Consider the following 21,945-nt stretch of genomic DNA (forward strand, 5'->3'; position numbering starts at 1 on the left):
CACCCACACTGTATTGCTGCCATCACCTTTGGGTGTTTCCGTTCTCAATCACATTTTAGCATCACATCCTTTTCAAAAGATTCTTTCATTATTTTGCAGTCAGTTTTTCCTCTTTCTTTCTCATAGGTAAGAGTTTTATCTGTTTAAATCTTCCTCTTTCTACCTCCTACATACGAAATTTTCTAGCATTTTCAAGCTATGTGAGGGAAGAATCCTTATGGGTTTTTATTTCTTTCCTCTGTAATCTTCTGCAATTTAAAAACTTTCCAATTCATATTCAAATTGGCCTCATTTTCTTCTTCAGCAATGTCCTGTACTTTTTGTTCTTCAGAAGCATAAACACCCCCCTCCCCCCACCTCCTCCTCAACGTGCTACTTCTGTTTACTTTTCACTGGGGCATCCTGTCACACTGGTCTCTGCAAAGTTGCAGAGCACTGGACTGAATACTTTTTACATGCTGGTACACTCTGCAGTCTACTTTTGATGGTACGTTTTGTCCACTTACGGAAAAAAAAAGCAACTTTTCTGTACAATTCCACTTCACACCTGACTTTTTCTACACAAATCCAAATCCATTCAAACCTTCCTTGGGAGAGTCTGTAATATAACATTGCCATTTCTGCAGACACAGAGCAATGTTCTTTATGTCTCATGCCTAAATTGAATCATCCTGGTATAGGTTTCTCTGCAAATGACTCCCAGCAATTTTTTAGCTTCCCAGTATGCTTATTTAAACATTTGTCATGTACCATTTCATCCCCAAAGGTTAAAGCAAATTGCTTCATGCCAGTAATTTGAATTGCAGTAAATATATCTCTTAGGGGAAGCACACTGATTGAAACCACCCACCCTGGCCAGGCACCATGAGTTGCATGAGTTGCTTTACAACAGGAGATCCTGGTAAGGAACACAGAACTAATAAGCCTCCACCAATCAGAAGAGTTCGGGAAAGGTCAAAAGGAGACACTACATGTCCGACCACCTCCAACAAGGCTGCACCACCAGGAAGGACTCTGAGTCACAATGATTGGCTAAAGACAACCCAGAAACTAATCCCATCCCCATAAAACCCAAGACTGCAAGCCATGTGACAGAGCTGTTCTCCTGGGTTCCCTTACTCTACTGCTCTCCACCCAGGTGCCTTTTCCCAATAAAATCTCTTGCTTTGTCAGCAGATGTGTCTCCTCGGACAATTCATTTCCAAGTGTTAGACAAGAGCCCAGTTTTGAGCCCTGGAAGGGGTCCTTCTTCCTGCAACAAAGAGCCCAGTTTCAGGCCCTAGAAGGAGTCCCCCTTCCTGCAACATATCTTTTCACATAATTCCCAATGAATTATTGATGTCACCACCTGCTTCCCTACAGAGTCTTGTATGGGAATTTCTCCTTAATATATGCATATCTTACACTGACATGAAGTTGTTGTATCAAAGATTGTGTGAGTTTCTTTTCTCCTTCAGAGACTATCATGCTTTCTTGGCTTTCCAGCGCCCTTCTTCCTTCCAGGCCAGCCCACCACCAACTTCCTCCCATCTCCTGGTTTCTCAAATGCTATGTGTCTGCAATCGGTTGCTTGAAAACAGCTAAATTTCATGCTTTTGTATTTTATTTTGAATCATCCTAAAAGCTCTTTGTTTCTAAAAGAAAAGAAACAAATGACTGCTTAATTTTAAGTTCACTTCTCCCAACAATGCTCTTCCCTTTATCTCCTCAGTTACTTTTCATGCTTACTACCTCAGCTTGGTTCTTTCCTCATGAGCAATAATTAAGTTAAGGTTTAAGCCAGAAGACATGAGACTGGAATTCAGACAACTTGAGATCTGAAGCTTGGTTCTTTTATATGTGAGCTATGTGACTGTAAAGCTTTCGGAGTAAGAACAATTTTTTCAGTAAAAAAAATCAAAATAAGGGTAACTATAAAGATCTTGTGGATTTACTGGATTTAATGTTATTTTCTCTGAATTCTCACTTTATACCCCAGCCTCAGTTTGAGTAAATCTATCATTCCCCCCTCTATGCAGCTCTGGGTGAGTGTGAGTGTGAAAGTCGCTTAGTTGTGTCCAACTCTTTGTGACCCCATGGACTATACAGTCCATGGAATTCTCCAGGCCAGAATACTGGAGTGAGTAGCCGTTCCCTTCTCCAGGGGATCTTCCCAACCCAGGGATTGAACCAGGGTCTTCTGCATTGCAAGTGGATTCTTTACCAACCGAGCTATCAGGGAAGCCCCATGCAGATCTGTGCCTCTTAAGTTTTCTAGACCATATTAACAGACACCATTGAGCTGTAACTAGTTTTCTAGAGACAGTGAAGTGATTGTAAATGTGAATTCTCAAGCCATAATCTTGGACATGAATCCTGGTTCTAAATTGCTGAATACCCTTCTCAATTTCCTTAGACTCTCTGTGTCTTGGTTTTCTCATTTATAAAATGAGAAATGTGACTTGTAGGAATATGACTTGTAAGAATAAATTATGTTTTAATGTATGTAAAGTACTTAACATAGTATGTGCCCTACAGTAACTGCTTCATTAAAATTACGAATCTCATTTCAACTGTAATCTCTTTGATGGCAACATTTCAATCCCACCCACTTAGTTCTTCCTAGCAGCAAGCATATTGTCTAGAATACTGTATGTGCTCAATTAATGTTTAATGAATTGGACTAAATTGAGTAACAGCATCTAGATTGTTCTTTGGTTCATGTCTGGGACTTGGCAAATGTTTGTTTTCCTTGTCACAAGTTCTGTGATTCTGATTTGGAGGAAGTTTGTCCTAGAAAAGTTGTGTGTATTCGGTAGCACATTAATTGGAATATAATGGGCTTCCCAGATGGTGCTAGTGGTAAAGAAACCCCTGCCAATGCAGTAGACATAAGAGACGTGGGTTCAGTCCCCGGGTCTGGAATATCCCCTGAAGGAGGGCATGGCAACCCACCCCAGTATTCTTGCCTGGAGAATTCTATGGACAGAGGAGCCTGGTGGGCTGCAGTCCATAGGGTCGCAAAGAGTCAGACATGACTGAAGCGACTTAGCACACAAGTGTACTGAAGCCCAGGTGTTCTCAATGTCAAGCTAAGCTATACTGTTTTGGGAGGTGAACCTGGGCCTTGGGCCCCAATCTTTCAAGTCCCGCATCTTGGCTAATAGTCAGTACTTCTTATCTTTAAAGATATTTTCACGCCATATTCTGGCTTTGGGAGCCAAGGCACAAGGTGAGGTGTGATTGACAGTGTTAAGTATGTCTGAGGTCACCTGAGGTTCCAATCTATTTTCAAATCAAAGACCTAATGAAATATCATTGAATAAAAATAACTAAACTCTTGATATTCAAGGGAAAACCTGCTTGTTTTTCCTCCTATCCACCTTATAGAAGCTTTAAAAAGCCAAAGAATTGCATTAACCACATTCTACATTAGCCACTTTCCATGATGTCTTATCAGAGCCAGCTTGAATAATCTATCATTACTATTATTATTATTTAAATTACATACTTGTGGTCCAATTACTACTTTTCTAAGTAATAAGCTCTTGCCTTGATTCCTGGAATTAAAAGGAAGACTAATAAACATTTCCTAAAATCAAACTCAAGCACATCTTTAAAAAAATTTCCCTATATCATGACCACTGTTCTGTTAAAAAGAAAAGTAACACAAAAAGATTGTTAGAAAAAGGGAAAGTAGAGTAAATTATTCAGTGAATGGTTACAGGTACTATGTTGAACAGCCTCCTTGAAGTGGTTTGACTAAAAATAAAATTGGTTCTTGATTGGCATCTCATAATTTTCAGGAAGTATGAATTTTAATCATTGCCATTTTAATAGAAGAAGGAAAAAGTAAGAAAAATAAACTCATGTTCAGTTCAGTTCAGTTGCTCAGTCGTGTCTGACTCTTTGCGACCCCATGAATCGCAGCACGCCAGGCCTCCCTGTCCATCACCAACTCCTGGAGTTCACTCAGACTCACGTCCATCGAGTCAGTGATGCCATCCAGCCATCTCATCCTCTGTCGTCTCCTTCTCCTCCTGCCCCCAATCCCTCCCAGCATCAGGGTCTTTTCTAATGAGTCAACTCTTCGCATGAGGTGGCCAAAGTACTGGAGTTTCAGCTTTAGCATCATTCCTTCCAAAGAAATCCCAGGGCTGATCTCCTTCAGAATGGACTGGTTGGCTCTCCTTTCAGTCCAAGGGACTCTCAGGAGTCTTCTCCAACACCACAGTTCAAAAGCATCAATTCTTTGGTGCTCAGCCTTCTTCACAGTCCAACTCTCACATCCATACATGACCACAAACTCATGTTAGGAAGAGCAAAACTCTTGCGTTTACCATTTCATTTGGGTTTGATTAAACAGCACACCACAAAACGAACAGACACTAACCTCTGCAGTAAGAAGTCTACCAAACCTTCCTGAATATCATTAGGCTATGAATTAGTTCCAAGTGCATTATTCCAGCATGTCTTACGCTATTGCTTTAAGATAAAATGAAAAATCTTGAAAAAAGGTCATATCAGTGTCATATAATAGCTGGAAATTGTTGGAACTTATATGACAACACTGGGAGAGAATCAGAAAGCTCAGGGGGTGCCCAACTATCTATCTCCATGAGTGTCCAACCAAAAGGAGTAGCTGTGGTTGTGCAGAGAAGATCCACAACATCATGATGTGATAGGAATCACTTGCTAGGACTCCGGGTTCATAACCATAAAGATTGTTGCTTTACAGGCATAACATTTGACTTCACAGGGAAATGCACCTGCTGTTCCAGTGTCTTAGCTAGGGGATGGTTTTGAATGAGGAACAGGCTGGCATATAAAACTAGCCTGACACTCTCTTGAAAATCTTAAGAAAATCTTATTCTTGTGGTATTGTGCCATTTCACTGAGAGGAAACAGCTTGGCCATCATCTAGGGATATAGCACTACCTGTCACATTTGCCTGAATCCAGACCTGGCTGTTTGCATAATCTGTGGCTGGTTGTATACTTTGTGGCTCTGCTTTTTATTTAGATGGTTATGCATTGCAGAAACACTGCAATGGATAGTGGCAAAGGCTATTAGTTCCTTCTGGATTTCAAAGAGCCTGCTGTTTTAGATCGAAAATGCTTTGTTGTGTTTTAAGTAAAAAAAGCAGATTAAAAGGCAGATGGATGTTCAAATATTATAAATAGAAATAGGTCAGTATTTTGTCTATCTATTTTTTCATTAGAATGCTTCTTTTATATTTATTTTAACAATATCATCTCTAATAGGAAAAATATTTGAGCTTCTGCATGCCTAAGGAAGAGAGAAAAACAAAAACAAAAACTGTTTCAGTAAGGAAGTCATTTAATGCAGAGTCTTTGTGAAAAATGATACCCTGTTATAGCTTTTAATATAAATGGATTTTGTAAGTTTCATAATTGAACTCCAAGGTACATACTAGTTAAAATTGCAATATAAAATAACATTATGTACCTATAAAATATAAAATTAAATTGTAAAAATAAAATGAACATTTTCCCCAAAGCAGAACATTTTAACGGCCAGAAAAGAAAGCAATTACAACCCTAGTTCTATAGATCAGTTAAGATTTTTTGAGAATGTTTTGTTTCTATGAGGCTGTAATGGTGTGTTTTTAAGGTAAGGTGGAAAGACTATTCATCAGGAATAAATCAAATAGCAGTTTTTATGAGCATATAAGAAGCCTGTGTTCTGTTGACCTCATCATCTAATTACCCCATCAGTGATGGATGGCCCACCAAACTTTGGTCCATCCATGATTTATGGTACAGCAATGGGATGAATAGATAATGGAGCCCTCCAGGCTAAGATTCTAGGTTCCAGACACTTATTGTATTAAGACTGAATAAAAACATGTCTATTGAGCTAACAACATATGAGAAAGCAGCACTAGATGCTGCAGAAGATAACGGAGATGACGAAAGATAGCCCCGCCTCCAACCCTGCACAGCTACAGGAGCTGTCAATGTAGGATGAGGTTTCAGAGGAGGAAAAACTGGTGTGATGTTAAGAACACGAGGAAAGAATTATGGGAGAGAAAGACCTTGAAAGATGGACACACTTTTGGCAGACTGAAATGGAGAAGTGGGGACAAGAACAAAACAGGTGGATGGAAGAATGTGAGGGAGTCAATTCAGTAAAGGATATGAGAACAGGCTCCAGATAACTGGTTTCATTGAAGATTTGCTTCTTCCAAGATGAAAATCATCAGTGTCACCATTGTGTTTATGGTTTGAGAAGTAATAGATCTCATAGTAAAATAAATTAAAATACACAGAATCTTTTGATGAAAAATACAGAAGGCTAAGAGAATTAATGAATAAACAAGATAGCTTTTATGGCAAAACTTTGATTAAACAAATGGCATCAGAAACCACCCTTTAGTTAGAAAATATAATAAAACCTTCACTGTGTAAATAACAGTATTGCTAGATGTGAATCTAATAATAAGCATCCATGGCCTAGATGGAGTAAATTATAAAACTTCAATGAAAGGTGATAAGAAAAATCAAATAACTGGAAAAATAAATGTCCTACTTCTGAGTGGAAAGATTAAAAAATGTGGGCATCTAAAAATGCGTAAATTTAACGTAGGTAAGTCAAAATAGCAATTGATAGCTGTAAGTACAGGAGGCCTTATAATTCTTAGAAAACAGCCATGGGGATTTTGAAAAGAAAGAGCAACATGGGATTACATGCCTAAGCAGATAAGAAAATGCTTTAAAGCTATAATTAGTAGGATTGTATGGCACTACCAAAAGTCTCAACAGAGATCAATGGGTGTATAAATCCAAAAAAGACTAACATGTACACTGGAAAGTAAAATTATATTTCAGATCACTAGAGACAGTATGGATAACAAAGCCATTGTTGGAACAGAGCACATTTGTATGTTTTGAGGGTAAATTTTACAATTTTCTCATAATTTAAATGTTCATACTTTTAGATATGACAGTAGTCCCACATAAACATATCATTATCACTTAATTGTAGCATTACTTATAAAAAAAGATGAAAAATGATATAACTAACAGGAGGTTAAAGAAAGTAACATATACTGGTGCTCTGGTATACTACATATTCATCACAAAAGAAAATATTGGTATAGAAAATATTGGCCATATATTCAAGCTGAAAAAGGAACATTGCAGACTGTTGTTTATATCACATTTTTAATTGGTCAAAGCTGGCGTAAAGAAAAGAATCAAAGACAGTCCAAAGGTATTCACTTAACTTCAGACAACTGAGAAAATGGTAGAGTTATTAAAAGAAAGAGGGAAATAAGAGTGGGAAGTTGGTTTGGTAGAGAAAGTGAACTAATTTTTTAAATGTAAACAGCTCATATTGATGAATTCATTACGCAGGCAATTGGAAGAGAAGGTCACTGGAGAGTCTGAAAGAGACAAGTATTTGGGGTCAGCTACCTAAAGATCAGCATTGAATCATAGTGGACAGTATTCCTGTGGTGGTGGAGAAAGCAGAAAAAAAAATATCGTCCAAAGACAAAACAGTGGCAATACATGTGTACTTAGGTAAAAAGAGGGGGCAGGAAAGAACACGGAGTAAGAGAACCAGAGACAAAGGAGGAAAACTCGCCACTGGTTGACAAGCAAGTCTAGGGAGGGTCAACAATGCGTCTCCTAGAAAGCTGCTTGACACGGGCCTGAGCAAAGTGACCGACACTGGAAATACTGATAACCTTTGAGGGGACAATCTAGGGGACTGAGTGATAAGAGAAGAAAGCCTACAAGAGAGTGGGTGATAGCCCCCCAATTATATATTTGACTTACATCTCCACTTGTTCCATAACCATCTAATTATTTCATCAGTGAGGCATCAGCAGTGAATTGAATTAAAAGTAAATGAAACAGCAAGGATAGTGAAATGATTCCTGGTGACTGAACTTACATAAAGAGGCACCTGTAGGCCCGCCTAGACAATTTTCCAATTTGTTCAACAGACACTTCAGTCTACCACTTAGCAGGGTAAATGGCTTCACATTCTTAAGGGGCCCAGTTGGATGGAGCTGAGAGATGGAGGAGAAGGCAGGGGATGACAATATTATAAATTGCACCACAGGGGCTGTATTTACTTTCTCTCTCTAGTGAAGATTATAAATGAAACGAGATGCATTTTTCTAATCCATCTGAAGCCTTTGGCTTCTGTTTTCACCTAAAGCAAACTGACTTAAAAAGTCATTTATTTGCTTTAGATTTTCTTCAAAATAACCTATTTTAGAGAAAGAGTTCAGACAGTGAAATTAATGTGATCATAAAAAAGGCAGGAAGAAGGTGACTATGAAGGGGATTAAGGAGATTCTGAGAGGAGAAATTTTCTTAGATGAATAAAAGGAGTGACTAAGACACATATGATTTAAGTCACCAGGAAAATGAGTCTGTCTGTCCTCTCAGAGTTGGGACTTCATGCCTGATGTGTGGGAGACTTCCCCTGAGCAGTAATAAGTCAGTAAGAAGACCCTCATCATAACAAGGTGACCCGACAACCTAAGAGTCTGGATGCAGCTAGGCTCACTTTGTGTTCTCACAAAAGCCATATCATTGTCACCATTTTATTAAACAGGCACATCCACCTAACCAAAGTTCATTAAATATTGTATCCTGAATACAGAATGCTTGAGATACTGCTGTTAATAATGAAAGATATTAACTCCATTACAGATAGCCTCCACTCAATACTTCTATTTACATTTTTACATTTACTGGCAAATAACTTTTTCCATATAATCCTAAACAGGTGATCAAAAACTAGGGAAAGGATATAAGAAGGGGCATCATGATTTACCCTTCATATCTTTTAGCATTTGGGCATGAGGATCAATGTACCTCCTCTTCTCTTCCCTGTCTAGTCAGAAAGACTGAGATAAGAGAGTAAAAACATCTTTAGTGATCATCCAGATAAATCGCTCCATCTCGCAGGTGGTGAAACTAAGTCTCTGAGAGATGACTTGCCTGGGGTCAAAGGGCTTGTTAATAGCAGAGGCAGAACTCAACTTCTGTCTGTTTACTTTAAGTCCATGTTGAATTTTTCAGGTATGTAAGGAGCAGAGCCATTCCTTTTAACGTTAAAGGGGTGCTTGCAGATAATATGGGCAAATATAATGGAGAAATGCCTTGAGATGACCTTTTGATGGGTATTGTCATTACTCCTTAAACTTTTAGCCTTGCCTTGGCATTCTGGCCATTTTCATGCTATAGTTGATTTTTCAAATTCTCAAAAGATGCCCTATCTCCATTTTGCTTGTCTGTATAAATCAGAACATCAGAAGTCTTCTCTCTAGGAAGCAGAATAGTAATAGCTCTTAGTGTTGAAAGTAAATATCTGTAGCTGGATATAAGGTTTATCTTCTGTGCAGCATGTGCCTTCAATTTTCTGCGTCCTAATCATGAATCTAGAGGGGAATGCTGATTTTACAAGACAATTCATGAGCTTTTATACATCAAAATTAAATTATCAACACATTGCATAGTCCTCTCACAGACTCTTTGATCGTATATATCCTCAGCTAGCTAAGGTTTAAGAATTTCTCAAAATACCTGCACTGCCATTCAGTCTACCACTAGAGTTCTGGAATGCAGCCACTGTGCCAGCAGTGAGGCAGTGCTTGCCGCCTCAGATCTCTGCTGAGCTGAGCGGGTATAGAGGATGGATACTGATGGCCGTTATCCACACAGTTTCTTGGGTTCCTGCTGACATCCTCATGCCCACATGCTCAGCTCATAAGAATGTGCTTTGCAGCAAGACGACTATGGTAGACTGACCATTGCAAGGGGAACGTAAGAACTGTTTCAAGGGAATGTTAAAGTATATCTCTGAATAGAAAGGCAGTGCTGTGAAATTCTGGGAAAATAGCACCAGATGGGCCAAGCTGGCATACAACTATCAGAAACGGTGAGAAATATTTTAAGCAAAAATGTATTGGGGACAGTCTGTAAAGCAAAAAGAAGAAGACAGTGTTTTAAGCATCACTTAGTAAAAAGGGTCTTAATTTTAATCTTGTTTTTAAATCTCAGTTATTTAACTTGCAAGCCCATTTTAGGAAACTACTTAACAACTCTGAGTTTTAATGTTAAAAAATCTATAAAAAATGAGGATGGTAGTGGGGTTTTTTGTAGTGGATTTTATTGTGAGGATTCAATAAGTCAAATAGCCTAGTGCGTAGCACCTATCAGATAAAAGGTAAATGGTAAGTATCAACAAACATTGATGCCTATATAGCAAAATCTAAGGATAGCTTCCATGTGCGCAAAGTGGAGAAAGAAGTTTTGGTTTCAAAATCTGTGTTTCTAATTATGCGTATAGCACCAAGATCTTCAAACACAAAGATTAATACATTAAGTAAAATGAGAAGAGAAAAAAAGATTCTCACTTTAAATGGAAAGTTGGAATACTTTCAGAATTTTCACGTAATCTCAAAAGGTTGAGAAGATCAAAGGACAACATTCCAAGAACCTCCCTTCTAAGTTCCAAGGGTGAGTTCTGCAACATTCTTTTTGATGTCTAAGCTGCCCCTCAGTCAGTGAGTCATATGAAACTCACAAACCACAACTTAAGGGAGAAAGGGCTATGCACTGCCCAATTGGCTGCACCCTTGGAGAAGAGACATCCAGTTGGTGTCCCTTAGTCTCTGAATAATCACACATATTATTTATTATTATAATAACCACTTATAATCACTTCTTATTATTTATTAGAAGAATAAATCTGCTTTAATGGTAGGTAGCAGGACTCTGGGACTGTAGGAATACAGCTAATTTCAACGTGGTAATCCTTCCAAGCAATAGAACTCTGAAAGAGTGGTTATGACACTGAAGGAGGAAGAGGATGGACATGATAGATCGAGGTAGTTATGCTGCTTAATAAAGACAGGTAAAATGCAGAGATGCAGCTTAAACAGTTCAATTCATCAGAGACATTTCTTACTCTGAATATAACAATAAAGAGTTAAAGAAGAGTCTGTATTTATCTTCTCATTAGTAGATATGGTTTTTAGTGAGATTAAGCTCATAACTGATGGGAGGGAACAAACTCACTAGCCATGTCGTCATAGGGAAAAAAGTGGTCATGGGACATTTGAAGGAGATGATGGGAAATGCTCTTTCTTACTGAGCAGCAATAGGGTCTGGAAAGATAAAGATATCAGGAGAACTGGGTTTTGCAAAGGACCTGCTGTTAAATGGAGCAACTCATAGGCATCCCCTATAACTGTCAAATTTACAATTGTACTGTGAGGACTCTGAGGTTTCTCTTTTCCACAAAACTCTTCTTGCAAGATGAAAATGATATTGGCCAATTTCCTGATAAATTTCAAGTGGGCAGATTTCATCATTCTCTTTGTTCTACATTTGGAGTAAGACAGAACAAGGTGGAGATTGAACAGGAGTGATGAATGCTGGAATGGTTTTTGGTTTGTTCTCCGAATAAGCAGAGTACTTCAGCTTCTGAGTTCGGCTGGCACTTCCCCAAGGCTGGACTTGGTCTTCAAAAAGCACTACATTCCAGGCTGTGACCAACTTATGGTTCAGTAGCTCAGTGATATCCAACCTTTTGTGACCCCACTGACTGCATCACAACAGACTTCCCTGTTCTTCACCATCTCCTGGAGTTTGCTCAGACTCATTTCCATTGAGTTGGTGATGCCATCCAAACATCTTATCCTCTGCTGGCTCCTTTCTCCTCCTGCCCTCAATCTTTCTCAGCGTTAGGGTCTTTTCCAAAGAGTCAGCTCTTTGCATCAGGTGGCCAAAGTATTGGAGCTTCAGCCTCAGTCCTTCCAAAGAATAGTCAGGGTTAATTTCCTTTAAGATTGACTGGTGTGATCTCCCTGCTGTCCAAGGGACTCTCAAGAGTCTTCTCCAGTACCATAGTTTGAAAGCATCAATTCTTCGGTGCTCAGCCTTCTTTATGGTCCAACTCCCACATCCATTGGAGAAGGAAATGGCAACCCACTCCAGTACTCTTGCCCGGAAAATACCATGGATGGAGGAGGGTCGCAAAGAGTCAGATCTGACTGAGTGACTTCACTTTCTTTCTTTCTCACATCCGCATATGACTATTGGAAAAACTACAGCTTTAACTATACAGACTTTTGTTGGCAAAGTGATGTCTCTGCTTTTTAATACACTGTCTAGGTTTGTGATAGCTTTCCTTCCAAGGAGCAAGTGTCTTTTAATGTCATGGCTGCAGTCACCATCAGCAGTGATTTTGGAGTGATAAATGATGTGCTTTTTTTTTCCTTAATTTTTAATTTTCTACTGGGGTATAGTTTATTAACAATGTGACAGATTCAAATGTACAGCAAAGTGGTTCAGTTATACATATAAATGTATCTCTTCTTTTTCAAATTCTTTTCCCATTTAGGTTGTTATATAATACTGAGCAGAGTTTGATGTACTTTTAGTGGTGGGAGTGTTACTAAGGGGGTTGTCCAAACTGCCCAAATGAGCTGATGTTTAGGATATCCTAGATGTGAGGGAGGACCATTTGGTTCAATCCTCTGCTCTGGGTTTTCAAATTGTACTTAAAAAGAAAAACAAAGAACAAAGTGAAAATAAAGTGGTATAAAACTTGCCTGAATACGTAGGATGTTCTGAAGGCAAAGATGATTAAGAATCAAGATAATAGGCCTGGTTTCCTTGGAATCCAGGACAGTGGCAGGAGGGGAAGCAGAGGTCACTTAGTTCTGCCTTCCATCTACAAGGGACTCCTGAGCAGGCCCTTCCACTTTTGCATAAACATTCCAGCCACAAGGAACATGTTCCTTGCAAAGAAAATCATTTCCAGTTGCATCAGTTTGCATATTAGAAAAGTGTTACTCATTTTGACTCCCCAGATTATATTTGTTGGACTTTGCATTCCCAAATTATCACATAGAAAATTATATCTTAAAATATTCAATATTATTTTTAATGAAATGGAGAGTATTTTAAAAAACCCACAGAAATTATTTTTAAAATACTTATTTTGGAAATATTCTAGTTTTCTTCTTGGATTAACAGTTATAGAACATTCACTCTTCAGACTCTGTGATCAACAATTTACACCAATGATCTCATTTAATTCATACAATGAGATATGAAATAGGCACTATTATGTCCATTTGACAGATAAAGTTACTTTGCACTTTGTCTCAGGAAACCTCTTCAGTTAATTTATGGAACTGGGACATAAACACCGACTATTAATCATAAAGCTATTATTCAATCACCTTCTAGCTCATTTTGCCTTAAATATAGCTTCTTATATGTCATTTCTAAGAGGAGAAGTTTTAGAACTCAAAAATGTCAATGATCTTACATAACTTTAACTAAGGAAAGGACCTGGAAAGAGACGATTTTCTCTCAATAAGAAACCAAGTATCAAATTCCTGTTACATAACCATGCTGCATCACCCTTCAGGAGGCTGATGGTAGAACAACATACAGGGCACCATTTTTCTTGTTTCGTATAATAGAATAACAACTGAAGCAGTAAAACAAAACAACAACAAAAACACGCTATGAAAGGCAAAGAAACCATGGCTCTGGTTACGTGCTGGAATTACTGATAGAGAGGAGGGCATGTGTACTGCACTAGGAAATGAAAGCCTAGTTGATGTCAGTAACACTGAGAAACAGGAAGAGACCTAGTCCTAGAGCTGATAGAAATTTTCCTTATCTACATCTAGAATCAATCCTTTCAACAATCTATTTGAAAGTAAGGTCTATCAGTAAATTCAATGGTTGTGTCAGAAAGATATGTGTTCCTGTGTTAACCATGGAGCCTCTGTCAGTGCTGACATTGTTGCCATTTCCAGCTGCCCCTTCTGTCTAAGTCACCTGTATGTGCAGGAGCTTGTCTGTCATCTTCCCGGATCACTGTCACTATAGCTACAAATGAGGACCGACCACACAGCTTATACTCATGGAGTACCCATGGAGCCAGTGTATTAACATAAGCCCTTGTTGCTGCTGCTCAGTTGCTTCAGTCGTGTCCAACTCTGTGCGACCCCATAGATGGCAGCCCACCAGGCTCCCCCGTCCCTGGGATTCTCCAGGCAAGAACACTGGAGTGGGTTGCCATTTCCTTCTCCAGTGTAGAAAAGTGAAAAGTGAAAAGTGAAAGTGAAGTCGCTCAGTCTTGTCTGACGCTTAGCGACCCCATGGACTGCAGCCTACCAGGCTCCTCTGTCCACGGGATTTGCCAGGCAAAAGTACTGGAGTGAGTTGCCATTGCCTTCTCCGAAGCCCTTGTTAAGAAAGGCTTATTTGTTTTTTTTCATTAATTAATTCAACTCATACCCATCACACAGTTAGAATGTTTGACTCTCAAAATGCCACGTGACTCTCCATGGGAAACAAACACAAATTTAGAATTTGGGGAGAGGGGGCGCTCAAAACTGCTGTGCCATCTAGCAGTGGGAGATTCCTTTTTGATGAAACACAAGATTCCCTCCCTTTGTGATTTTAATGTGTGTGGCCTTAAATAAAATGCTTCTATTACATTTCAAATAATTGCCTGTGGTTTTTAAACATTCTTCTCAGAAAACTGATGGCATGTTTGGTGGATTATGGTGACAATCAACTCAGAAATATTCACAAAACTCAGTGGATTTACACTCAGAGGTATCTCCTTCTCCCTTCCACTATCTTGGTATTTCTTTTGTCAACACATCAGCCCCCCAAACGCTTACCCAGTTTCTTCCCACTCTCAATCCTTCTTAGTTTGATCCCTTGACAAAAGATTTCTGTAACCTTGGAGTTTGCGTGCTCATGCTCAGTTGCTCAGTCGTGTCCGACTCTTTGTGACCCCATGGACTGTAGCTCATCAGGCTCCTCTGTCCACAGAATTTTCCAGGCAAGAATATTGGACTGGCTTGCCATTTTCTCCAGGGGATCTTCCCAACCCAGGGATCGAATCCTCGTCTCTTGGGTCTCCTGCACTTGCATGCAGATTCTTTACCACTGAGCCACCTGGGTAACATTCAGAAAACTAAGATCATGGCACCTGGTCCCATCACTTCATGGGAAATAGATGGGGAAACAGCAGAAACAGTGTCAGACTTTATTTTGGGGGGCTCCAAAATCACTGCAGATGGTGACTGCAGCCATGAAATTAAAAGATGCTTACTCCTTGGAAGGAAAGTTATGACCAACCTAGATAGCATATTCAAAAGCAGAGGTGTTACTTTGCCAACAAAGGTTCATCTAGTCAAGGCTATGGTTTTTCCAGTGGTCATGTATGGATGTGAGAGTTGGTCTGTGAAGAAAGCTGAGCGCTGAAGAATTGGTGCTTTTGAACTGTGGTGTTGGAGAAGGCTCTTGAGAGTCCATTGGACTGCAAGGAGATCCAACCAGTCCATTCTAAAGGAGATCAGCCCTGGGTGTTCTTTGGAAAGACTTATGCTAAAGCTGAAACTCCAATACTTTGGCCACCTCATGCGAAGAGTTGACTCTTTGGAAAAGACTCTGATGCTGGGAGGGATTGGGGGCAGGAGGAGAAGGGGACGACAGAGGATAAGATGGCTGGATGGCATCACCGACTCAATGGACGTGAGTTTGAGTAAACTCCGGGAGTTGGTGATGGACAGGGAAGCCCGGTGTGCTGCAATTCATGAGGTTGCAAAGAGTCGGACATGACTGAGCAACTGAACTGAACTGAACCTGGGTAGCCCAACCTTGGCGTTTACCACCACCTTTTCCAGGCATAGTAATGTTTACCAAGGGCTTCGTTTGAACTTGACATTCTCACTGTGGGTAGAAGTATGGAGAAGAGAGCAAGACCACATAAATGAGCCCTAACTTTGCCAGAAGGTAAAAATCATCTTCATTATATCCTTAAAGTGAGGTTTCATGGGGAGGATGCTGTCAGTTGAATTGTCTACCCACCAAAAGATATGTTTCAGTCCTAACTCCTGGTACCTGTGAACATGACCATGTTCGGAAATGGGGTACTTGCAGAAGTAATCGAGTTAAAATGAGTTCATGCTGGATTAGGAAGGATGTACCCTAGATTCATCGACTGACATTCTTTTAAAAGGGCCGTGTGATGACAAAGAGCATAGAGATACACACAAGGAGAACTTCATGGGACCCTGAGGAACAATAAGAATGCCCATACCCACCAGAAGCTCAGAGAGAGGCATGGAAGGATTATCCCTTAGAGCCTGGAGAAGGAATCAACCTTGCTGACATTTTTATTTCATACATCTAGCTTCTGGGATTGTGAGAGAATAAATTTATGTTGTTTTAAGCTACACAGTTTATGATAATTTGTTCTAACAGCTGTAGGACATAAATAAGGAGGCAAGAGGTACAAGAGAACAGAGAAATATGAGGCTCAACAAATGTACGATCTTGTCATTCAAAAAAACACAAGGCAATCTCTCTACTTTTTAAAAAGTCACAACTTACAAATTCATATGAAAGTGAACTATCAGATATTGAGTGTCTGCATCAAGATGGGAGGGAGGAAGGTATGTTAGGAGAAGGGTAGTTGCTGGCATACTTAATCTGCTCTAGCTCAGAACACTAGGCTTTTTTTTTTTTTTGGTGAAAGGGTTCAGAAAGCAAAGAATAATGCAGACTAGTAAGTCTGTTGCAAAACCTCATTTGTTCTACAAATCTCATCTAATCAGTCTATTCTCTCCATGCAATCCTGCCATATTGTGATCTTGATATTCACTGAGCAAGAACAGAGATGCTGTAATTGTGGGCAGGTTTCTCATTGTTCACTCTTTCAAGATTAAGTGTTCTGCACAAGGCATTTTCTATAAATATGACAAGAGATGGCAAAAAACAGATGGGAACATTTCAATCCCTATTCACCCATTATTTTATGCTACCTTTGTTCTCATCTTAATAACATCAACTTTATGGATGAAAGAACACTATTGTATTACTCCCAGGGTTCTTACACATAGTAAAACTTCAGGTAACAAAATTTGTTTCATTTTATTTCTGTCATCTAAGCTGTGGTGTAGTAACTAACCTTGACCAACCCTAACTCACTTCCAACCTCTCCATCTCACCTGATTAAATAAATGTTATGTGTCCTCTATTGGTGTGCATATAGGCAAAAGGTCTTCCCTAGCCACTCACTGATCGTTAATCATTAGTGTAAGGATTTTTGTGTTTTTCTTTGCTGTCAATTCATTAAGAAATAAGATAAAAAGCCAGAAAAATGATTTATTTAAGTATTTCAAAAGTATCACCTGGCACGAATGAGACATGGCAATGCAAGAGTGTGAGAGGGATACAGGACTGACATCATCAAGCTATGGCTTTGGAAATCTGCCTTAACTGAAAAGGTTTATTAACAGATCTTATGCCACTTACAAACTTCTCAGGTGACTCAGCAGTAAAGAATCTGCCTGCCACGATGGGAGATATAGGAGACTCGGGTTCGATCCCTGGGTGGGGAAGGTCCCCTGGAGGAGGGAATGGCAACCCACTCCAGTATTCTTGCCTGGAAAATCCCATGGACAGAGCAGCTTGGTGGGCTACAGTCCATGGGGTCACAAAGAGTCAGACATGACTTAGCAACTGAGCATACACACATGCATTCCACTTATGCTAATACATCCAACACAAAACACCTGCCTCATTAATTTGCTGTAAGCAGGGCCTGAGATTAATTTATCTGGCAAATATTTATGTGCTAATATTTTAGATGCTGGAGACAGAACTGTAACCCAAACAGACAAATTTCTGTCTTCAGGCCTATAATATTATGGTAATGATGGTGGTTTAGTCTCTAACCCATGTCTGCCTCTTTGTACCCTATGGACTATAGTCTGCCAGGCTCCTCTGTCCATGAGACTTGCCAGGCAAGAATACTGGCACGTGTCGCCATTTCCTTCTTCAGTGTATCTTCCCGACTCAGGAACTGAACCAGTGTCTCCTGTGTCCCTGCATTGGCAGGAGGATTCTTTATCACTGAACCACCTGGGAAACCCTCATTATGGATGTTTTACCAAATTATAAGCATATATTAAGCACTCAGTAAATGATAGTTATTTTTGTTATCATTACCATTTTCATTATAATTACTGTAGAATTACTAAATATAAATGCCCTTTTTGCTCAAGTCTTATTTTTCACTAAGAGCAGTTGGAATATACTGTATACATGAGATGGCTCTTATTCTCAGGCAACTGCACTCTGAAGATAAATACAGATAATCACAGTAAGTAGCATTACTGTTACCTACCAGCACACATACAATGGCATGCATACCCAGATGAAATGTACAGTAGAACTTTGGATCATTTATTTTTTTCTGTAATAGATTAAAGCCATGAATCGATGGCTAAGAAACTAGACAGTTATTAAAAAGCATCCATCAGGTACTCACTTTGTTCAAGAGGGAAATATACTAAAAGAGCACATGGCCATCCTCTTGCTATGGCTGAGCTCAGAAGCGCTAATACAAGTTTCATGTTCTTCTGTTGATGAGCATACATTTATGATTCTTTTGTCTGATAAGTGTGAAAGGTCTCAGAATAAAAACTAAAAACAACAACAACAAAAAAAATCATTTGCTTTAATAGTTATTTCGTTTTGGCTAGATTGCCAAAGGAAAATCCCAGCAAATATTTTAAGTTTTCTTTTCTATTGCTTTGTATGCAATTTAGTAATTATCCTTAGTCTCCAAATTGAAAGAGTGGAAGAACTCCAGGTATCTTTTTGTACTTGAGATTATCGCAGCAAAAACAATATGGAAAGTGTTAAAACCATCATTTTTGTTTCATTTCTCCCCATAGTCTATGTCTGATTTAAATAAGTGAGTAAATCTAAGGATTTGTGTTTCTTACAAAAGGATATTCAAAATTAAGATCTTTTAAATCTCAAACAGTAAAATAAAAGTCCTTCAGATTTTGGTCAACAAACTGTAGAATAATAATGCAAATATTAAGAAAAAAGTTATAAAATACTCTAACTTGAGGTGTTAACTGTTAAAGCAACTGCTTCTGATTATCTCTAACTTCTTGTAAATTGGTGTTTGGGTTGAAGTTTAGGAAAACAGTCCTTGGTAAGTACAATAAAAATACTAAAAATTACTTGCATTTTTCTAAAAAGTCATTCTTTTATATTTTGTTAAAAAACCCTCTGAGTTCTTAAGCAAAGTGTAAGTTAGAATCAGTCTTTTAAAATAATCTCTTCATTTTTAAGCAGTTTTAGATTTAAAGAAAAAGTGGGAAACCAGTACAGTTAGTATGTACTCGACATCCAGTTTCTCATGATTAAGATCTGACTTAGTATGGTACATTTGTCTTGGCTACTTCTGTCTTGGATATTCCTTTGGAAAGGTGTATGGATTCATTACATATTCTAATGTGTTTTCTATAGATTATAAGATAAAGTCAAGCATGCATGTGCTGATACTTTTTAAGTTGACCTATCGTTATACTTAGAAATGTCTCTTATTAATAGGCTTCCTTGGTGACTCAGATGGTAAAGAATCTGCCTGCAAAGCAGGAGATTTGTGTTTGATCCCTAGGTTGGGAAGATCCCCTGGAGAAGAAAATGGAGAAGAAAACCCACTCCAGTATTCTTGTCTGGAGAATTCCAAGGACAGAGAAGCCTGCAGGCTATGGCCCATGGGGTCCCAAAGAATCAGACATGAATGAGCGACTCTCACTCACTCACTCAGTGAACCAATACTGATATGTCACTATTAACTAAAGTCCACATTGTATCCAGATTTCCTTAGGTTTTGCCTAATGTCCTTTTTCTGTCCCAAGACCTTATCCAGGATACTACATTTCATTTAGTTGTCATGGCTCCTAAAGCTCTTTCCAGCTGTAATCATTTCTCAAACTTTCCCAGTTTTTGATGACTCCTCAGTGATAAGAATTACTGGTCAGGTGGTCTTCTCAATGATGGCAAGAGGGACTTGTCTGATGTTTATCTTATGATTAGACAGAGCTTATAGGTTTGAGGGAAGAAGAGCATGGAGGTGCCAGGTCAATCTCAACACATCACGTCACATCAGTGGTACAGGCCTTCAGCAGGACTCACCAAAGTCAATGTTATCCTTGATCACCTAGCGGGATGTTTGTTAGATTTCTCCACTATAAAGCGATTCTAATTAACCCCTACTTCACATTGAAGTTTTTAGAAGGAAGTCACTAAAATCTGTGCAGCCCACATTGGGGGTGTAGATTTAGTATTTTTTAACTTTAAATTTGACTTGGATTTTTCCCAATATGATGCTGTAACTAAATACATTTGAAATAGCTGATTTTCACAGACAGGCTTATGAATAGGACAGAGGTGTCCTCCTTAACTGAAGCAGAGCTACGGGTGATATTCCAAATGACAAGAGGACTCACTGGACAATTTCCAGTCTCAATGATTTTATCTGTTTGTTTAGGTTTCAGTTTCTCTTTAAATTTGCAGAGACTTGAGAATTAAATTAAAAAACATCGTTTTTAATATGCATCCATTACCTCTTACTCTGCTCTTTAAACATTTACCCACAGTGCACATTATAAAAATCATCTTCCTTAAATTTAATACTCATTGCCTCTACATATTTTAGAGTTATTAGTAAAAGAAACTAGAAACAGAATAATGAAAAATGTTTACCAGTGGGTCCAACCAGTGACATCTTTCATCACCTTCCTCTATCAGTAAGCTTATCCAGAGGCAAGGCACCCAGCAATCCCAGTAACACTGGGAAAAATATTTCTTAGGGTCACACCCATGCAGACACACACACATACACTTTACTTCCTTAAACTAAATTAAGTTTATTAGGTGTCCGTTTATTAGGTGTCCCTGCACATGTGTGCTTCGTACTAAGTCACTTCAGTCGTGTCCAACTCTGCGACCCCATGGACTGCAGCCTGCCAGGCTCCTGCGTCCATGTGATTCTCCAGACAAGAATACTGGAGTGGACTGCCATTTGCTCCTCCAGGGTATCTTCCTAACCCAGGGTCTGAAGCCATGTTTCTACTTTCTCTTGCATTGTCAGGCAGGTTCTTTATCACCAGCGCCACCCGGGAAGTCCATGGTTAAATTAACAAGATTCTCTAGAGACCATTCAATTCCACATAACTCATGTGGCATTTTCAGTTCAGTTCAGTTCAGTCGCTCAGTCGTGTCCAACTTTTTGCAACCCCATGAATCGCAGCACACCAGGCCTCCCTGTCCATCACCAACTTCGGGAGTTCACTCAGACTCACAGCCATTGAGTCAGTGATGCCATCCAGCCATCTTATCCTCTGTTGTCCCCTTCTCCCCCTGCCCCCAATCCCTCCCAGCATCAGAGTCTTTTCCAATGGGTCAACTCTTCACATGAAGTGTCCAAAGTACTGGAGTTTCAGCTTCAGCATCATTCCTTCCAAAGAAATCCCAGGGCTGATCTCCTTCAGAATGGACTGGTTGGATCTCCTTGCAGTCCAAGGGACTCTCAAGAGTCTTCTCCAACACCACAGTTCAAAAGCATCAATTGTGGCATATTACTGCTCCTTATTTTCAACCATGATTACACTGTAGTAAGCCATGTGTACTTCTTGATAAAGAAATTCAGCCTCAATTTCAAATAGCAATGAGTGCTTGGGTGTGGAACACAATGATAAACATATTCATATATGCTATATTTTAAATTCCACATACTGGTCTTGTGTATTTATTGCTTCTGTTCATTAGATAAGAAAACAGAAAATGTGTTCTTTGCCCCCAGGCGTTCATGTGCGTGCCTGCAGGGCTCCTCTGTCCATGGAATTTTCCAGGCAAGAATATTGGAGAGGGCACCCACATGCCCTCCTCCAGGGGATCTTCCCCATGCAGGGACAGAACCCGAGTCTCTTCTGTTTCCTAAATTGGCATGTGAGTGTTTTATCACTAGCGCCAACTGGGAAGCCCTGGGATAATTCTATTCTCTGTTGTTTAAAATGTTAATTCACAGTGTAACACATTGTCAAAGGCATATTAAAATAATAGCTAT

The 21,945-nt window shown here is 39.3% G+C and overlaps 1 long non-coding RNA gene across 1 annotated transcript; it reads right to left on the minus strand.

Moving 5' to 3' along the window:
- Positions 1–362: 362 nt before the first annotated feature.
- LOC120861885 lies at positions 363–17,117 on the minus strand. Its single transcript, XR_005720648.1, has 3 exons — positions 16,597–17,117; positions 14,391–14,392; positions 363–375 (listed from the first exon to the last, which is right to left on the minus strand). It is a non-coding gene; the product is annotated as an uncharacterized LOC120861885 (long non-coding RNA).
- Between the last annotated feature and the right edge of the window lie 4,828 nt (positions 17,118–21,945).

The sequence above is a fragment of the Oryx dammah genome, unplaced genomic scaffold (genome assembly GCF_014754425.2).
Source record: "Oryx dammah isolate SB20612 unplaced genomic scaffold, SCBI_Odam_1.1 HiC_scaffold_3, whole genome shotgun sequence".
In the NCBI taxonomy this organism is placed as follows: domain Eukaryota; kingdom Metazoa; phylum Chordata; class Mammalia; order Artiodactyla; family Bovidae; genus Oryx; species Oryx dammah.